Here is a 22,216-nt window from a genome sequence, read left to right on the forward strand (position 1 = left end):
TTTTACAAAAGCTCTTTTTATAAAGTATGGTATGCATTTAACAAAGTACGATAAAATTTAGAGCTTAAAGCAAATTTCTTGTAATCAATTAGGTGACCATTTTATAATTGGATTAATTCAGAAAGATGTACAGAAAGGCTTAAGAATAAAACAAACTATTTTTTGAAAATTTTACAGCAATGTTTGTTAATAAACTTAATACAATAACATTAACATTGGCTTGTATTAAGGTAATTCACCCTTAATTATTAAACAAAAAAGAAAATATATTGCCCACGTTGTAATTATTGACCTTTAGTTATGTTAGCTTACCATTCGTAATTAAAAAATAAAGTTATGTGTTAGTTATAACCATATAGTAAAATAAAATGAATTTTTAAGATACAATGATTACTAGCGTTATTAAGAGCCCTTTCCACCACTACTTAAAGGGCGACCCTTTAATCAAAAGGAATCTTCTAATACGAAGAAAAAAAGAAAATAAAAAACGTCAGGCACAAAATTTTAAATGGAGACAAAAAATAGACACTGGACGTTGAACGAATCCCGGACAACTCAATCATCACCGAATGAAACACACCGAATTTCAGATCCTACGAATGTTCAAGGTACGTGTTTTTTTAATTTTGAAGAAACTCTTGGTTTCTGAGTTTCTGGGTGGTTAAATTTTCATTTAAACACACTGTGTATATGTGTATGATAAACGAAAGGAAACGGCAGAGACAAAAGAGTAAAGATGATTTTTTTATATAAAGGTAAAGGAGATGCTACTCAATGTCTAAATACAATAAAATATTTTCTTCCAAAAGAGGAAAGGTGTATTAAAGTAATTCACTCTTAATTATTAAACAAAAAAGTCTTACAAAAATATAAATAATTTTTAATATAATACAAACTCTTAATAATCAAATATCAATAACCTAAGTTGAACTTAAACCGTGACACGTAAATACTGACATTGTTACAGCTCGACTGTTTGCTATACCTAATATATTAATAGAAGTGCAGAATTAGAATTTATGATTAGTACCAGCATCATTAAAAACCCTTTGCACCACAACAGGTTGGAAAATATTCTGTCATTCATATAAAAGTACTTTCTCATTTAAAGAAAAGAGTAGACACCATTAAAATTTTATCACTTTTATAACATATTAAATGATAATATTCTACAAGCCATAGGATATTTTTAATGGGTCATTTAACCCAGCATAATTCACATATAAAACAATACTACAATATGTAATAGCAACTTTAGAAACTATGCCGTAAGTTCTTTGTCCAGGAGCAGGGAAAACTTTTTATATTCGAAAAATGTGTCCCAATTTTCGATAATTTAACACAGTACGGCATTTATCCACAAAGTTTCGAATCGGTATATAGTTTAATTTTTTTGCAACGCCGTATATTTTGGCTGGGAGAGGGGTCAGAAATCTAAGTCGCAACCTTTAAGTCACAGCGGTTTACAGCCACGACATGCCATCAAGAAAAATCAATATGGAGATTTCCTGACCAGTCAAGGACATAGATTTATCCTTGGGGGAGACTTCAATGCAAAACATACGCATTTGGGGTCACGACTGACTACCACAAAAGGGAAAGAATTTTTAGAAGCAATGAAATATATAAAATGCGACGCAATATCAACGGAAAATCAACATACTGGCCTACTGACACAAATAAAATCCCAGACCTTATCGACTTCTTTGTAGTCAGAAATATTTCAACAAATTACATAGAGATAGAAGAGGCATTGAATGTGAACTCGGACCATTCTCCAATTATCCTCACATTCAGTGACACTGTTATCAAAAAAGAAAACCCTTGAGACTTATTAACAAAAATACTAACTGGAAAAGTTTCCATATAGACCTTGATGAGAAGATTAACCTCTCAGTTCCATTAAGAACCGTTGATCAACAAGAGGCAGAAGTAGAATTACTCAATAAAAATGTACAACAAGCTGCTTGGAACAACAGCACGAACAGTGTCGAAAGAATAAAAGGAAGTAACTACCCGAAAGAAATCAGAGAAATAATAACCAAAAAAAGAAAACTGAGACGCAAGTGGCATCAGTCTAAAGCACCAGTTGATAAAACTAGATTAAATATTGTTCTGAAGCTATTTTCTTGTGGCATTTTAAATTAATTTATATTTAAATGGGAATAAGCCACATTAAAGGTTAAAATACGTTTATTGACGTTTCAATTTCCACTTCGGAAATCGTTCTCAAAATACAAACATTAATTAAATAATGCCACACAAAAATTAAAAAGAGAAATTCAAAAAATTAAAAACGAATCGGTTAGTATCTACCTAAGTGAACTATCAAATGATAGCGCTACTGATTACTCATTGTGAAAGGCTACCAAACAATTAAAAAGGTCAATCTCACAGAATCCACCAATTAGAAATACTAATGGTAGCTGGGGAAGAAGCAATATACAAAAGGCCAACAGGTTTGCTGACCACCTAGAAAATACTTATCAACCAAATGAAGAACAAGAAATAATTAACTGGGAGCTCCCTGATCAAGATGAAATGGAGATTAGCCCTGTATCTCCAAAAGAAGATACAGTATTTAACTGTTACCTGTCATGTCTAAATTATACGAAAAATTACTCTTGAAGAGACTAAAACCGATTATAGAGGAAAAAAATCTAATTCCTAATCATCAGTTTGGGTTTAGAGCAAGCCACTCAACGATAGATCAGGTGCATATAATAACAGATATAGTAGAAAAAGCTCTAGAAGAAGGAAAACTCTGTTCCGTAATTTTCCTCGATGTAGCGCAGGCTTTTGACAAAGTGTGGCCTGACGGATTATATCATAAAATGAGATGCTACTTACCAAAACAATATTCTGAACTACTACAATCATATATATCCGACAGATACTTTCTAGTTAAATATGAGAAAGCATATTCAGAATTAAGAGAAGCTAAAGCTGGAGTTCCACAAGGAAGTGTCCTGGGGCCAGTGCTATACCTGCTCTATACCAGCGATATTCCATTATTAGAACCTAACACAATTGCGAAATTTGCAGAAGACGCATGCATTCTAGCAGTCGGACAAAACCACGATGATGCAACAACCATGCTACAGAACTCTGTTGAACAAATTAACATCTGGACCAGGTGATGGCGTATCAAATTGAATGAAACAAAATCTGTTCATGTCAATTTTACTAACAAAAGAGAACATCATATCCCAGTTAGTATAAATAGAAACCAAATACCTTATGCAAATACGGTAAAATATTTGGGTATGACATTAGATTCCAAGCTACGTTGGAAAGCACTTATTAAGAAAAAAAAAAGGAGGAATTAGAAATTACGTTCAGAAAGATGTACTGGTTGATGGGAAAAAATCCACTCTGTCTGCTTATAACAAATTGTTATTGTATAAGCAAGTCCTTAAACCAACATGGACATATGGATTAGAGCTATGGGGCTGTACAAAAGAAAGTAACATCAAAATTATACAACGATATCAGAATAAATTATTAAGGAACATCATTAACGCTTCACGGTACTTCAGAAACTGTGATCTTCATCGAGACCTCCAGATGGATACGGTAACCCAGATAATAAGTAAGTTTGCCGAGAGTCGTGAACAAAGGCTATCCAACCACGTGAATGTCAAGGCCATCAAACTTCTAGACAACGATAACCAGATAAGAAGACTTAAGAGAAGGAGACCGTTTGAGTTAGTGCTATAAGTGAGTGTAAGTGAAAAAAAAGAGCAAAGTGCGGCTAAAGTGTACAAGTTAGCTAGTAGTACTATAATGTATTAGAACCTAAGGAAAAAAATTTGTGAAATGTTTTTTTAATGATATAATTTTTTGTTGGTATTTTAAAAACAGAAAGTTATATTTCGGGAATCTGGCCTTTTCGGTTTTATATCTTCTCTTCAAAAAAATTGTTTGCAATTTGTGGAAATGAAATAATTATTTATATAATTTCTGTTTGATATTAATATCCTTTTAATAACACCAAACTTTCTCTACCTGAATTTACAATTACAGACATTAAAAAATAATGTAAAATTAAGAAAATATAATTATAAATTCAAAATTACTCTTTAAGGTCTACAATTGTAAATTTAGGTAGATAAAATGCTGGCTGTCATTAAAAGTATATTCAGTTGATGTCAGACGTTTGTATCGTGTCAGTGTCAATCGTAATGAAATTAAAAACAGTAATTTGTTAAATAGCAAATGCAAAAAATAGTGTTAAATGTTTTTAACTATTTTCAAACAGTAACGGTATACAAAAGTGTGTCAACAATAGTGCGGGAATTTTCTGCTATGACCGTTGAAAAGTGAAAGTTAAAATGGGCCACTCGTAACTCCCATAAGAAAAAAAGAACCGGTTATTCGAATAGCCGTGAGAATAAATAAGAGGGAGTAACTCGCTCTAGAATAAGACAAGTAGTGCACAGTTTTTTTTATGGACAACATTCATCTAACCCTTGACGTAGTACTAGAAAAAATTAACGAAACGGAACATCTACATTGAAAAGACCATTTCATAACATGGGTCTAGACAAGCAGCGTACAAATTCAATATTATTAGAAAAACAAGAAATAGTCGCTTGCCTGCACCGCTTTCTCAAGGAAATAAAGAAACTAAGGAATCATGGAGCCAAATTATTTTTTATGGACGAATCTAGGGTTAATATTGGAACTACCAATGGACATGCATGGCAAGATACGACAATAAAAGATAGACGACCGGCTTTCGTAAATGGACTCATCACAGATTTAAAAAGTCCGAGCGGAAAAGGATCAAGATTTGTTTTAGTCCATGCAGGAAACAAAGATGGATTATATAAATATTTAAAATTAACATATAAATAATTAATATTGTATTTATTTATATTAAGATATATAATATTTATATTAAGATATTGTTTGCAATTTTCAAGAATTATTATTCTGTTTACCTGGAATTTAAAGTAAAAGAATCTTATAGAAAAGACAGTAAAGATTTAATTTCATGTATACTGCCTCTACTATTCGCTTATAAGTATTTCATCCTAACAGGACTCATCAGAGCGACTGTTAGAGAAGCTCTGAACGTGAAATTGAATATTTTCCGCCATAGGAAGTAATAATAACATAACTTCATACAGACGCTACAGGCGCCATCTAATAATAAAACCAAAAACTTAGAAAACCGAAGATTTCTAAGTGTTCGAAAACAAATTCAGATTAATACATAAATCTGTGCATTTTACGATTTTCAAGGCAAACATACGGTGAATTGGATTGACATCTCGTTCATTGAAACGACTCAAGTTGCAAACGCAAAGGCGCCAATTGAAACAACTCAAGTTGCAAACGCAAAAGCGCCAATTGAAACCTAAATAAAATTTAGGGGTGGTATATGGAGAAGGAGATGATCAATTAGAGAAGAACTAGCAAAGAAGTTATAATAAAAAGAATGGCTTAGCTCAAAAGAACACAGAGACACAAAACCTCAAGCACGAATTCGGGCTAGCCTCACTACACTAGAATTTGGCTTTGAGATAAGGGGAAAAGAGATCTTTTAACCAAAAGAATACAATATAGTAATGCACCGGAAAATCTGGAACTATAAAAAGGGTAAGATAAGAGAATATACGGAGATGCCTAGGAAAATACTAAAATGGGCGCCAGCTAATTTCTGAAGGAAATTAACAAAAAAGTAAATGAAGTTATGAACAACAAGGAATAAAGTACTATTGATTTAATACCCTGTAGTAATGTTTAAAAACCGAAAAGACACTATTGACCTTGTTCTGCTATATTATAACTGTAAGCAGGAACTGAAATAAAAGCAAAACTACTTGTAACAAATATATTTATAATATTAACAACTAACAAAAACTCACCTATATATATATATATATATATATATATATATATATATATATATATATATATATATATATATATAGAAAATATAATTACAGTAGTGGGGCTACGGTATGCGAGGACCAAAAAGCCACGACAAAATTAGATATCCCCACTACTGGGCCAAACGAAAAGGTGTATTAGTAAATCTATAATCTAAGTCCTTGGGAGAAGCGAGATCTTAACACTAAGGTTAGTTACGAAAGTTAAATCCTAGATAGGTAAGGTAGGGAATATAAATACTAAAAAAAAACCGTGACGGTTATACAAAAGAAACTACCTTACCTAACAAATATACAACTAATATGTGTCGAAGCAGCTAAACACCAGATCTATGTGTAAGTGTTATGCTTACACACAGATGCTGGGAGATATCTAAAGTGATCAAGTGTGATGAGTATGGCCAACAGACTCGGAAAGATATATATATAATTTTTAAAAACCCTGATACATAAATTTCTTCCCTTCCCTTTTAAAAACCGCTATACAAAAATCATGAACCCCTTCCCTAACAATGAATCTAATTTAATTAATTAATAGCTATTTACCTAACTTTTATAGATGTTACAAAAACTGTAATAAGTACTAACCTTGGTATATGCATATACAAAGTTGTAAATTACAAGAAAAACCTTAACCCTGAGAAACTAGTTGTTACTGTCTGTCACAACACTACAGCGGTCCTGGATAAGTCCCCTTAAGACTCTGACGATCCTTGAGGCTCCGAAAAAAAAAACGAACGAAGAGGAACGCTGTGGTTCTGGAGACAATCGGTTCCTGGTTTCCAATGGGTTGAATTAGGTGTTTGGTTAAACTAATTCTAGTATTAAACGTTATCCTAATCGGGTGAAATCTACAAAAAATAACATTTAGAGAAACATCAAGGCACCCAAAGATGACTGTCAACACATACTCTTACATCGAATTACCACAACAAACAAACATTTTATTTTATCAGCTGACTGTCATCCTGTCTATTTATTGCGTCTGCGCATTTAAAGAATATCTAGTAAATCAGGCATGAAACTTTTTATACTGAGTAGGTATACAAAAAAAACAGAAAAACTAATTAGGTGTCCGATAAATTAACGATCTAGGCTCAAGGCCACATGATACATATGAGAAAACTCGGATTTTACACTTTTAATATTTCAAAAGACAATGAAAATATCAATAAAATGATAGGCCTATAAAACTAAATGATTTAATTGCTCACCTGGGTTTTAAATAATTATTTCAGTAGATTTGGAAGCCGGGTCTTAAATATTCATTTCTATAGATTTGGAAGTCGGTTTTTCAAATATTCATTTCTATAGATTTGGAAGTCGGTTTTTCAATAAAGATTCTTTATCATCTGTTCTAATTTCTCCCTTGATGTTCGGGGAAAATATTAAATCCAATCCCAGATTTTCTACCCGATTTAAAGACAAAAAAATGCCGGTTAAGGCTTGGAGAAATACACCTCTCTGCGTGAGTTGTTGGCCAAAACTGACTTTAGCGAGCGCTTAATACTTGACCTGTAGTTCGCGCATCGTCTCGTCTATTGCCCATAAACGTTTCATAAACGGGATTCTGAGGGGTTTTAGGATTTCAATAATAGATTATATTAATTAATTATATGTTAGCAGTTGTGACTGCTACATCCTCCCTCAACTCCAGAAAAAAAGGAAAACTTTCCACTTACCAGAAGTTTCCTTTTTTTTTTTATTGTCTAGGACAATCTAGCCTTAAAGACAAACCAGACGATGAATATGATGAAGCCGAAACGTTGTGGTGTCAACCACAAGGATTTTGAGCTTATCAGCCACACTGTTTACTCATTAGATGGGATAAAAGTAATGACACTGACAGACGTACAGTAGACAGACAGCATGTGATCTATTTGATAATGTGTAATTTACCAAAAAAAAATTAAAATAATTTAATTTATTTAGACAAAGTATTAAGAAAAGTAAAAAAAAAACATATAACCCAATCACTTAGGTACTTTCTAAATATAATTCAATAACTTTATAGCAATATCAATCTCAATACCAATATATTCAATATAATTCAATTCAACCTTATATAGAGTAAATTAACCTTCGACAATACTTAAATTCTATATTTCCAAGTATTAGTAAAACTATTAATAAACTACACTACTGAGGTGTGTTAACAACTCTAAAAGATAGGACCAAGAACCATTCACAACACAAACTCAAACAAAGTCCTATCAAGTTTACCCAACGTTGACACTAGAGCGAACAGATTCTATCAATCACCCAAGAGTTCAATGAGGGCTTAATTTATTAGGACTAGTTGAAACTATATTACTACAAACCTAAACATCTATATGATATGGTTCTGGATATCAGCAACATATTCGAAAATTCAAGGTAAAAGATAATTCCATACATCTACTTGCTTTAGCAGCGGTAGGAAAAACACACAATCGGTAAAGGCACTAGCAAGCCTAGATACTAGCAAGCCCACTATACTCATGGTATAGGGTATGCTAAAAAAAAATAAGTAAGTTAACTGCAATCCCAACTCGTAGTAAAGAATATGCACAAAAGGTAAAAGATAATTGCAAGTCCAGATCTACTCATGGTAGAGGGTATGCACAAAACTCACTTCTACCAGCTATACACTTGGTAGAAGGAAAGATAAAAGAGATCCTAACTGTAATACCCAAAACTGTACTATTGACGTGGTCCAATTCTTTACTCACGACAAGAACAGTAAAGGACAGATTTTTAGGACTCCATAATCAAGATAAAGATAAGATATATATATATATATATATATATATATATATATATATGTATTCATAAGATATAGATAAGAAATAAACTTATCCAGGTAAAGGTAAAGATAACTAATTTAAGGTAAAGGTATGAAATAAACCAATTAAGGTAAAGGTACGAGATAAACTCAATTAAGGTAAAGATAAAGGTACACTCAAGGTAAAGATAAACTCACATCTACCAATCCGTACGAATGGTAGGTAGACAGGTACAAACTCAAGATACTAATGTTAAACTCAAATTCTTGAGAAGATAACAACATAGGAGATAACAAACCAAGTTAAACAGACTTACTTATTGCTGAATATCAGAACGATCCAATTCTAAATGACACATTCTAATTTCAACCTAAGAGACATTCAAGAAACAACTAATATGTATAGATATATTTCTGAGCCAAGTGAGGGCACACATCCAGGGTGATCAATCCTGAACCCACGCTAAAACACCGACACAGTAAGTGAATATGAATGCATAAGCTTTATGGCCATAGTCCACAAAACTATACGACACTATTAAAGAAAATATTTGGAATGTTTTCCGCATTATCCCTGTAGATATCTATTCAACTCAGAACTCAAGATGGGGAAATTCCCATATATCCATCCTGTACTCCTATGATATGCAGTTGGACTTTTTAGAGAAAACAAACAACAAAATTAACAAGTCCATAAACTAAGATAATAACCAACATTAAGATAAGATAAAAAAAATAGAAGGCAAAATAGCACAACTCTTATTGTTTTGCCAGGTAAACAAAAATAGATAAACCGATCTTAAACAACCAAACTGGTACAGCATTGATAAGGGACCAGTTAATCTTCATCTGAAGATGAAGAATCCAAATTGTCTGACAAGTTATGTGGACCTACTGTCTTGTCCTCTAGTAAGTCTTTGACATGAAACCTTCCTAGTTTCCTGCCAGTGGAAGTTTCCTTCAACTCATAAATTAAAGGAGAAATGACCTTAATAACTGTGCAAGGTATGTACTTCTGACATAACTTGGCCGATTGAAAGTTCACTTTATCAGATTTGACAAAGTTTCTTTTCAACACAGAATCTCCAATTCTGAAGGATAACTCTCGCTTTCTCAAGTCATAATGGCATTTATTTCTAGCATAAGATGCTTTCAAACGTTTGCGAACATCCACATAAATATCAGGAAGATGCTGGATATCTTCTAAACGGTGTAATTTATCTGATATAGTGGGAAAGTTATTGGCATTTTCTGAAATTGTACCAAAATAATCACCAGAAAGAGGAACATGACGACCAAACATCAAATAAGATGGAGGACATTTGGTTATTTCGTGAGAAGAAGTCCTGATAGCCTGTACTATCTTAAAGACTAGACCTTAAAGCAGTCACGATTGATTTATTAACTCTTTCGGTATGATTGACTTGTGGATGATAGTTCGCATTGTACCAGATCTTTTGGACATTATATTTAGACATGAGGTCGCGAAAAGCCTTAGCTGTGAACTGTGGTCCATTATCGCAAGACACGATCTGTGGAACACCATAAATTAAGAAAACCTCATTCTCAAGATACTTGATAATGGATGAAGTAGTTGCCTTAGACATAGTATGAACCAAAGGAAATTTTGTAAAATAATCAACAACTACCAAGGCATACTGAGAACCTTTATAAGACCTAGGATAAGGACCAATGAGATCTAAAGATATAAGTTGAAATGGAAAATCAATCCGTCGATAACTACCCATTAAACCTGGTTGGGGAAGATTTGTCGGTTTGCATGTAGCACAGATTTTGCATTTAGCGATATAGCTACGTACAGTTTGACGCATCTTCGGCCAGTAATAGAGTTCCGATATACGACGGAAAGTTTTGTAAAAACCAAAATGAGCTGCAGTAGGATGGTCATGAAAAGTGGCCAAAACCTCTGCTCTATTAGGAGTTGGAACGACTATCTTCCAATCCGACATTCCAGTAAGGGCATCCATGGAACTTAAGACATGTTTATACAAAACACCATGTTCAACTTTAAAATCAGGAAATTTACCTGGTACATTCTGTACATCATACAACATTTTTCGATACCAGTCATCTGGTTGCAAGGAAGATAAATCTAACAAATTAATATCGAACGTTCTAGAGAGTGCATCAGCGACTACTACACCTGCAGCTTTACGATGAATAATCTTATAATCATATTGTGCCAATTTTAAAATCCACCTAGCCAAACGAGGAGATGGGTTCTTCATATTCTGTAACCACACCAAACTACTATGGTCAGTTATGACCGTGAAAGAACGACCCTCAAGAAAATATCTGAAATGTTCAATACCAGTAATTATAGCTAGCAACTCTTTTTCAGTTGTAGTATAATTTTTCTGGGCTTTATTTAATTTCTTGCTTGTATAAGCTATAGGGTGTTCTTCTCCATCTACCATTTGATAGAGTACACCTCCAGATGCAGTGTTAGAACAATCTGTCATCAGATAAAAAGGCTTAGTAAAATCTGGGGCTACCATAACAGGAGAATTTGTGAGAGCCTCCTTGATTTTAATGAAAGCTTCATTAGCCTCAGGAGTCCACACAATATTTTGTCCCTTTTTCCGATTTTGAAGTAAATCTGTGATAGGAGACAACAAGGTCGAATAAGACTTAACAAACTTCTTATAATAACCAACCATTCCTAACAATCGACGGACCTGAGTGGTATTTTTAGGCACAGGAAAATCCCGAATCGCTGACATCTTATCAGGATCAGTACGAAGACCCTGAGAATTTACAACATATCCTAAAAACTTAATAGAGTCACGACAAAAGCTGCTTTTATCCAAATTAATAGTCAAATTTGCGTCTTTTAAACGCTGAAACAACTGCTGCAATACAGAGATATGAGTTTCGAAATCAGGAGTAATGACAAGAATGTCATCAAGATAGTATTGACAAAATGGGTCTAAAGCAGGACCTATTACCAAATCCATTAATCGACACATAGTCTGAGGAGCAGACACAAGACCAAAAGGCATTGTAGTGAACTGATACAATCCTTTGCCATTTACTGCAAAGGCAGTAAGCTTTTTACTCTCCTCGCTGAGAGGAATCTGTAAAAACGCCTTCTTTAAGTCGATAGATGAAATAAATTTCATCGATAGTGTCATCACATCATTCTCTTCTATCTCATCGAAAAATCAGTTAGGTCGAACTCATCTCATCGAACATCACATTGATGTTGGTTCGTCTAAGCCCTTCAGGCAATATCAATATCCCTTGCCTCAAGCCTGGCATGAAAGTTTAGTAAAGGAGGTAGATGAAATGCTTAAGTTAGGTATTATTGAGCCCAGTACTTCTTCTTTTTGTAGCCCTCTGTGGCTGACAAAAAAGAAAGATGGGACTTTTCGTGTCTGTTTTGACGGACGTAAACTTAACGGTATAACTATGAACAGAGATGCTTATCCTATACCTCGTATAGATATCATCCTAAGTAAATTACAGAATGCAAAATTTATTTCATCTATCGACTTAAAGAAGGCGTTTTTACAGATTCCTCTCAGCGAGGAGAGTAAAAAGCTTACTGCCTTTGCAGTAAATGGCAAAGGATTGTATCAGTTCACTACAATGCCTTTTGGTCTTGTGTCTGCTCCTCAGACTATGTGTCGATTAATGGATTTGGTAATAGGTCCTGCTTTAGACCCATTTTGTCAATACTATCTTGATGACATTCTTGTCATTACTCCTGATTTCGAAACTCATATCTCTGTATTGCAGCAGTTGTTTCAGCGTTTAAAAGACGCAAATTTGACTATTAATTTGGATAAAAGCAGCTTTTGTCGTGACTCTATTAAGTTTTTAGGATATGTTGTAGATTCTCAGGGTCTTCGTACTGATCCTGATAAGATGTCAGCGATTCGGAATTTTCCTGTGCCTAAAAATACCACTCAGGTCCGTCGATTGTTAGGAATGGTTGGTTATTATAAGAAGTTTGTTAAGTCTTATTCGACCTTGTTGTCTCCTATCACAGATTTACTTCAAAATCGGAAAAAGGGACAAAATATTGTGTGGACTCCTGAGGCTAATGAAGCTTTCATTAAAATCAAGGAGGCTCTCACAAATTCTCCTGTTATGGTAGCCCCAGATTTTACTAAGCCTTTTTATCTGATGACAGATTGTTCTAACACTGCATCTGGAGGTGTACTCTATCAAATGGTAGATGGAGAAGAACACCCTATAGCTTATACAAGCAAGAAATTAAATAAAGCCCAGAAAAATTATACTACAACTGAAAAAGAGTTGCTAGCTATAATTACTGGTATTAAACATTTCAGATATTTTCTTGAGGGTCGTTCTTTCACGGTCATAACTGACCATAGTAGTTTGGTGTGGTTACAGAATATGAAGAACCCATCTCCTCGTTTGGCTAGGTGGATTTTAAAATTGGCACAATATGATTATAAAATTATTCATCGTAAAGCTGCAGGTGTAGTAGTCGCTGATGCACTCTCTAGAACGTTCGATATTAATTTGTTAGATTTATCTTCCTTGCAACCAGATGACTGGTATCGAAAAATGTTGTATGATGTACAGAACGTACCAGGTAAATTTCCTGATTTTAAAGTTGAACATAGTGTTTTGTATAAACATGTCTTAAGTTCCATGGATGCCCTTACTGGAATGTCGGATTGGAAGATAGTCGTTCCAACTCCTAATAGAGCAGAGGTTTTGGCCACTTTTCATGACCATCCTACTGCAGCTCATTTTGGTTTTTACAAAACTTTCCGTCGTATATCGGAACTCTATTACTGGCCGAAGATGCGTCAAACTGTACGTAGCTATATCGCTAAATGCAAAATCTGTGCTACATGCAAACCGACAAATCTTCCCCAACCAGGTTTAATGGGTAGTTATCGACGGATTGATTTTCCATTTCAACTTATATCTTTAGATCTCATTGGTCCTTATCCTAGGTCTTATAAAGGTTCTCAGTATGCCTTGGTAGTTGTTGATTATTTTACAAAATTTCCTTTGGTTCATACTATGTCTAAGGCAACTACTTCATCCATTATCAAGTATCTTGAGAATGAGGTTTTCTTAATTTATGGTGTTCCACAGATCGTGTCTTGCGATAATGGACCACAGTTCACAGCTAAGGCTTTTCGCGACCTCATGTCTAAATATAATGTCCAAAAGATCTGGTACAATGCGAACTATCATCCACAAGTCAATCATACCGAAAGAGTTAATAAATCAATCGTGACTGCTTTAAGGTCTAGTCTTTAAGATAGTACAGGCTATCAGGACTTCTTCTCACGAAATAACCAATGTCCTCCATCTTATTTGATGTTTGGTCGTCATGTTCCTCTTTCTGGTGATTATTTTGGTACAATTTCAGAAAATGCCAATAACTTTCCCACTATATCAGATAAATTACACCGTTTAGAAGATATCCAGCATCTTCCTGATATTTATGTGGATGTTCGCAAACGTTTGAAAGCATCTTATGCTAGAAATAAATGCCATTATGACTTGAGAAAGCGAGAGTTATCCTTCAGAATTGGAGATTCTGTGTTGAAAAGAAACTTTGTCAAATCTGATAAAGTGAACTTTCAATCGGCCAAGTTATGTCAGAAGTACATACCTTGCACAGTTATTAAGGTCATTTCTCCTTTAATTTATGAGTTGAAGGAAACTTCCACTGGCAGGAAACTAGGAAGGTTTCATGTCAAAGACTTACTAGAGGACAAGACAGTAGGTCCACATAACTTGTCAGACAATTTGGATTCTTCATCTTCAGATGAAGATTAACTGGTCCCTTATCAATGCTGTACCAGTTTGGTTGTTTAAGATCGGTTTATCTATTTGGCGCCCCACGTTGGGCGCCAATTGAAACGACTCAAGTTGCAAACGCAAAGGCGCCAATTGAAACAACTCAAGTTGCAAACGCAAAAGCGCCAATTGAAACCTAAATAAAATTTAGGGGTGGTATATGGAGAAGGAGATGATCAATTAGAGAAGAACTAGCAAAGAAGTTATAATAAAAAGAATGGCTTAGCTCAAAAGAACACAGAGACACAAAACCTCAAGCACGAATTTGGGCTAGCCTCACTACACTAGAATTTGGCTTTGAGATAAGGGGAAAAGAGATCTTTTAACCAAAAGAATACAATATAGTAATGCACCGGAAAATCTGGAACTATAAAAAGGGTAAGATAAGAGAATATACGGAGATGCCTAGGAAAATACTAAAATGGGCGCCAGCTAATTTCTGAAGGAAATTAACAAAAAAAATAAATGAAGTTATGAACAACAAGGAATAAAGTACTATTGATTTAATACCCTGTAGTAATGTTTAAAAACCGAAAAGACACTATTGACCTTGTTCTGCTATATTATAACTGTAAGCAGGAACTGAAATAAAAGCAAAACTACTTGTAACAAATATATTTATAATATTAACAACTAACAAAAACTCACCTATATATATATATATAATATATATATATATATATATATATATATATATATATATATATATAGAAAATATAATTACAGTAGTGGGGCTACGGTATTAGTAAATCTATAATCTAAGTCCTTGGGAGAAGCGAGATCTTAACACTAAGGTTAGTTACGAAAGTTAAATCCTAGATAGGTAAGGTAGGGAATATAAATACTAAAAAAAAACCGTGACGGTTATACAAAAGAAACTACCTTACCTAACAAATATACAACTAATATGTGTCGAAGCAGCTAAACACCAGATCTATGTGTAAGTGTTATGCTTACACACAGATGCTGGGAGATATCTAAAGTGATCAAGTGTGATGAGTATGGCCAACAGACTCGGAAAGATATATATATAATTTTTAAAAACCCTGATACATAAATTTCTTCCCTTCCCTTTTAAAAACCGCTATACAAAAATCATGAACCCCTTCCCTAACAATGAATCTAATTTAATTAATTAATAGCTATTTACCTAACTTTTATAGATGTTACAAAAACTGTAATAAGTACTAACCTTGGTATATGCATATACAAAGTTGTAAATTACAAGAAAAACCTTAACCCTGAGAAACTAGTTGTTACTGTCTGTCACAACACTACAGCGGTCCTGGATAAGTCCCCTTAAGACTCTGACGATCCTTGAGGCTCCGAAAAAAAAACGAACGAAGAGGAACGCTGTGGTTCTGGAGACAATCGGTTCCTGGTTTCCAATGGGTTGAATTAGGTGTTTGGTTAAACTAATTCTAGTATTAAACGTTATCCTAATCGGGTGAAATCTACAAAAAATAACATTTAGAGAAACATCAAGGCACCCAAAGATGACTGTCAACACATACTCTTACATCGAATTACCACAACAAACAAACATTTTATTTTATCAGCTGACTGTCATCCTGTCTATTTATTGCGTCTGCGCATTTAAAGAATATCTAGTAAATCAGGCATGAAACTTTTTATACTGAGTAGGTATACAAAAAAAACAGAAAAACTAATTAGGTGTCCGATAAATTAACGATCTAGGCTCAAGGCCACATGATACATATGAGAAAACTCGGATTTTACACTTTTAATATTTCAAAAGACAATGAAAATATCAATAAAATGATAGGCCTATAAAACTAAATGATTTAATTGCTCACCTGGGTTTTAAATAATTATTTCAGTAGATTTGGAAGCCGGGTCTTAAATATTCATTTCTATAGATTTGGAAGTCGGTTTTTCAAATATTCATTTCTATAGATTTGGAAGTCGGTTTTTCAATAAAGATTCTTTATCATCTGTTCTAATTTCTCCCTTGATGTTCGGGGAAAATATTAAATCCAATCCCAGATTTTCTACCCGATTTAAAGACAAAAAAATGCCGGTTAAGGCTTGGAGAAATACACCTCTCTGCGTGAGTTGTTGGCCAAAACTGACTTTAGCGAGCGCTTAATACTTGACCTGTAGTTCGCGCATCGTCTCGTCTATTGCCCATAAACGTTTCATAAACGGGATTCTGAGGGGTTTTAGGATTTCAATAATAGATTATATTAATTAATTATATGTTAGCAGTTGTGACTGCTACATCATCCAATGACATTTGACATTGGATTTCGTTAGTTAGTTCCGTATATTATGTACTCAAAATAAACGAGTATATAAAGATATAGAAAAGACAGTTAACATTTGATTTCACGTATAGTGCCTCTACAATTTGCTTATACGTCTTAAGCTCGTCCCTCTGATGAGTCTTAACAAGATTCATCAGAACGACTGGTGTAGAAGTCTTGAACGTGATTAAATATTTTCCGCCATAGAAGGTAATAATAATATAACTTTATACAGACGCTACAGCCACCGTCTTAGAATAAAACCAAAAACTTAGAAAACCGAAGATTTCTAGATGTTCAAAATCAAATTCAGATTAGTACCTAAATCTGCGCTTTCAACGATTTTCAAGGCAAACAGACGATGAAATTGATCGACATGGGGAATCTAAAAATTGCATTCCACGACATGTCGATTTATCTAGGTAGGAACCTTTCATGAATTGACTTCTTATATTGATAGGGTGTTCGGGTTAATTGAAAAAAATTTAAGAAAAAAGGATACCATTTTGAAACCATAAGAGAATGATGAGATTCTATCAAAATATGGCACTGTTCACAAAATAGGAGTGACAGTACCAGTCTATAATTTTAAAAGTAAATTTAAAACAGTATAAAAGAAACCAGTGAATTGGCACTTTAGGTTCAACCTCTCCAAACGAATGATTTTAAAGAAAAAGAAAGACAAAGCTGCTGTTGTGGTAAAAGGCGAAGTTGGTTATAAGATAAATTTAAGCAAGTTATTAAACCAAATTACACACATTAACATATAATGCTAATTGAGATGGAAAAGGGAGTGACTACAAAGCCCTTGAAAATTGTTGTTATCAATACCAAAAAGTTATGGCTTTCCACGGTAAGGAAACTGTCAGATCTAAAATCTTTATTTATAATACCGGCCTGGAACAAATCAATACTTAATATATGACATATCATATGGATTTTAAAGTGACATAGAAAATAAGCTAGCAACGTTTAATAAAATATGAGGCATAATAAGAACAACGTTAGGTCATAAATGCAAAAAAAGACCCAATTAAAGCTTTATAAGACAATGGCCGTACCAACACTCATTATATAGTTACGAGATGTAGGTAATAAAACAAGACATGTCACAAAACTACGATGAAGATCAAGAGAATTAAGTAAATGTGTTACTGGTTTTGGGCATGAAACAGAGACATCCAATGATGTCTCAACTTATTATATTTTGCTTTAGTTTTAAAGTTGGTCTTAAGGCCAGATTCTGCCTAGTCTTCTTATGGCTGGACCATTGTTGAATAATTTCCTTCCTAAATCATTTTTATAGTAAATGGTACTTTCATTTTGTGACTCAGTGACTCGATGGATTGTTGGTAGTAGTTGAGATGTTTTTGGTAGTAATATTAGGAATTCATGATCTGCGTATATCCTTTGTAGCAGCAATCTTTCAAAAACTTTGCTTACGGTTCAGAGTAGGCTGATGGGTCGATAAGGCGTTACTTCATTGGGTTCTTTTCCTGGCTTAAGGATCATAATGATTTCAGCAAATTTACATATGTTTGGAAGGTCTTGCGAGGAATTTGATTTAGTACTTGTGTCAAGATTAAATCATAACCTGGGATCTTTCGTGAGTTAAATTTGTTTCTTTCTTTCTTGACTTCTATAGGAGTAAAGCTTTTAATTGGGTGGGATATTTGACATGCTGCACTAATTAGTTCTTTCACTCCTCATCAGTGTCTACTTGCTCTGTTTGAAATAAGTTTGTAAGATATTCAGTAAAGACGTTCGCTGTTTCTTTGTTGAAACAGGCCCATTTACCATTTGGTTTACAGATAGGACGGATAGTTTTGTATGGTTTCTTTAGCTTTTCAGTCTCCTTCCATCACGTCTGGTCATTTGCTGTAAGGTTTATAAAGTAATGTTCGAAGGTTTCGTTATTTGCGGCTTTGATGGCTACTCCAAGTTGCCTACGTAGTCGATTGAATATATGTAGATCTATGTTGTTTCTATATACTTACCAGGTTCTCCTCGCACGACGTTTTTCAGCAATGAGTTGGCGAATATGCAAGGAAACATTTATGATATGTGTTGGTTTGCGTTCAGTTCGTGGTGTTGATTGCCATGCCGTTTTTTGCACAAGTGTGGTAAAATATTGAGCTGCTGTATCTATGTCATGTGTAGATTTATCAACAGATTAATATTAGTGTTTTTCTAGGTAGCATTGAAAATCTGCCCGGTTATGTTTTTTGACGTTAGTCGGGGAGGGGGTGGGTTGTTTATAACTATCATACTCAGGCTCATAATAACCAGTGTATGATCAGATGAGAGATCATAGCTGGATTCTATTAGACAGTTGTTTCTGGGCACTCCTTTGCTTATGTAGTAGTGCAGTAGATTTAAAAGTTTTCTGGTTTCGCCCGACCAGTATGTAGGGATTGCGTCGGTGTAGCAATCATAGTTGTTGTCGGTGATTACCATCAGAAGTTTACGGCCTTTTATTGTTGTGAACATTAAATTGAAAGCAATATTTTAAAAATTAAATACAAACGTGCATTACGTTGCAAAGATGTGTTTACTTTGAAACAATGTAAATTTTTACCTAATATAGAATTACCTTGTTTGTGTAAAATTAAATTTAAGATTTTTGCCCTGGAAAGTGTATACATAACATATAAAAAATGCAGTTAAATTAATGAACCACTGTGTTTGTAGTTAACTACGCCACCTATAATCACTGGTAAATCTGGTAACATTTTCTTATCTTGAATTCTAAATAATAACACAGTACAAAATTTCAATTAAATTTGCCGAATGAGTAAAAAATTAATGAACCACCCGGTAGCACAAAAAAAATATTTTGTTAAATAATTATTATCTATAACGCTTTATTTTGGTTCCACCTGTACTCTACAGTAATGAACATTTATTATAGGGTACAAGTAAAAAAAGATTTTTTTATGATTTTTTATTTAAAACTACATTTAAAGTAATTTTACTTAATATTGTTTTAATAAATTATTGCCTTCTTCTCTGCCACTGTTAGCTTACTTGATATAAAGAACGGTTTCTTAACCACGTTGGCTTAATATTAATAGCAAATTAGTTATTTTATCCCAGGTAACCAGAGAAAATCTTGAAGCCATTAAGTCTGAGCCAAAGAATTTTCTCAGCCATTATGAGGGAAAATTACATTTGCATCGCCAACAAGTTTATGAAACGCTTTTCTTATGTCTTCGAGTTATTTAAATTTTGTTTATTGTTTCAAGGATAAAAGGATATAATATATAATAGCAACAGAATGCTTTCGGAGTAAGTATCCTGAATATTTATATAACCAACGTACGTTGTAATATATGAAAATTGTTTGGAACATTGAAAATGTTCAGCAAAGTATTTTTAAATTATCTTGGGTAGATTCTTTAATGGATATTGCCTTTTTAGAACTCTTTTGCTTACCTAAAAAGCGTTATTAAAACCTTATTTTAATACATAAATGTGAGATTATATAGTTGGTCTAAAAAATATTCGGAAACAGAAAGCAAATTTAAAATGTTTTTGTATATATTTTGAGTACTTGAATTATAAAATTTTAACAAATAATTAATTTCATGGACTTAAACGTACTCCGTTTAACATTAACTCCTTAATTTCTTCATTTTTATTCTCTAATTTCTCGAAATCCTTAGCATTCGCCTTATTACGTCCATTTCCGTGACTTCTATCTTTCTTTGGTTTCCCTGTGTTAATCGCCACATTTCTTATCCGTTTAATAACAGTCTTTTTACCGGAGTCTCATAGAAATAAAACTTTTTCTTTTTTGTTATATTCTTCTTCTTCATCTTCTTCTTTTTGTGTAAACATGACTCTGTCTGTTTAATAATGTGCCTCCAGTATATTATTGATCCATCGTTTTCGTGGTCTTCACACTGATCGTCTTCCTATTGGGAACCATCTCTCGCCTTCACTACTCTATTTGTTGTCAGTCGGCTTATAAGATCAGTCTTTTTTACTCTTTTGTTCCTTAATTATTCTAGATATTCCTAGATATTCTCCACTTTGCATTTCAGTCGTATATCTGTACTTCCAGCTCTGTTTCATAGTATCTTACCATCGATTTTTCGAAAGATCCTCGTCTCTGCTATTTTTAGCATTGTTTTTGTCCTCTCTTTGTCAGGTCGTGTTTCTGCTGCTTATGTCAATATTGGTCCGATGAGGTCCGTTTCGAGCGTTACGTAGCTAGATAATATAACACCTAGATATTTACACTCCATCACTTGTTCTATTACCTTATCTTGCAGGTCTAATTTACATCTTAGTAGATTTGCTGTTATAACCATGCATTTTGTTTTTTTTTTTTTATTGAAATTAGCATATTAAATTTTCTAGCGGTTATGAAATTCGTGCAGCAAACGTTGTAAATCATCTTTATTTTGAGAGATTAGTATTGCGTCAATTAAGTTGTTTTTCTCAAATTTAATATCCTTTTTTAGTTTTTACAATAGACGGCTCAGGGATCCCCCGTCTTATCCCATTTCCAGCTTTAATCGGGTCAGTTAGTTCTTCTACTTTTACTTTTATTGTGTTGTTCTGGTAGATATTCTCGATCGTTTTGATTATTCATAGAGTTATTTCTCTTACGTACAATAAGTGGATAACGTCATTTAATTTGACCCTGACGAATGTCTTTTAAGGTTTACGAAACATAAATATACAGGTTTGTTGCCTTGCCTTATAATAAATATAACGTGGGTGCATGATCTTTCCGACCTAAAAACCTTGTGTTTTTCTGCTAGTATTACAATTTCATTCTGTTTATTTGTTGTTACTTGGGTTGTTAATTTTAGTGTTGTATGTATTAAATTAATTCCTCTGTAATTTTTCGGCTTGGATTTGTCTCACTTTTTGAAAAGATGTATTAGGATGCTTGATCTCTATCCTTGTGGTATTCTGTTTTTTTCCATTATTTTGTGGATAAGCTTTAATAGTAGTTTGGTCAAATCTGTTCCTCAGTACTTTAGGAGTCCAGTCAGTATTCTCTCCTCTTCTGGTGATTTTCTATTTTTTAATTTTCTTAATGTACTTTCTTTATCTCTTCCTTCTTAATGTTTATTTCTTCATTTGTCGTACCTTTGGTTATTACTGGTTCATTATCATCACCTTTAACAAATAGGGATCAAACAAATATGGAGTAGTCTGCCTATGTTTTCTTCTGAATGTGTTTCATTTTGGTACTTATATTTCAATAACCTCAACCAAATTTATAAATAAGAAAAAAGTAATATAAAAATGATAATACCGACTAAGAAATCGGAAGACACAAGCAAGAAGAAGAAATATCTTATGAAAAACTTATGTAGCCATATGTAGTTAAGGTCGTGTGCTAAAAACATGGGAAAAAATATTAACATAAGAAGGTTCGTCGTATTTTAAGCATGTCTGAAGCTGGTCTGAAAAATGGCAAACCTAATCTCGCTATTAGAAATATGAAA

Source organism: Diabrotica undecimpunctata, chromosome 2 (assembly GCF_040954645.1).
Source record: "Diabrotica undecimpunctata isolate CICGRU chromosome 2, icDiaUnde3, whole genome shotgun sequence".
In the NCBI taxonomy this organism is placed as follows: domain Eukaryota; kingdom Metazoa; phylum Arthropoda; class Insecta; order Coleoptera; family Chrysomelidae; genus Diabrotica; species Diabrotica undecimpunctata.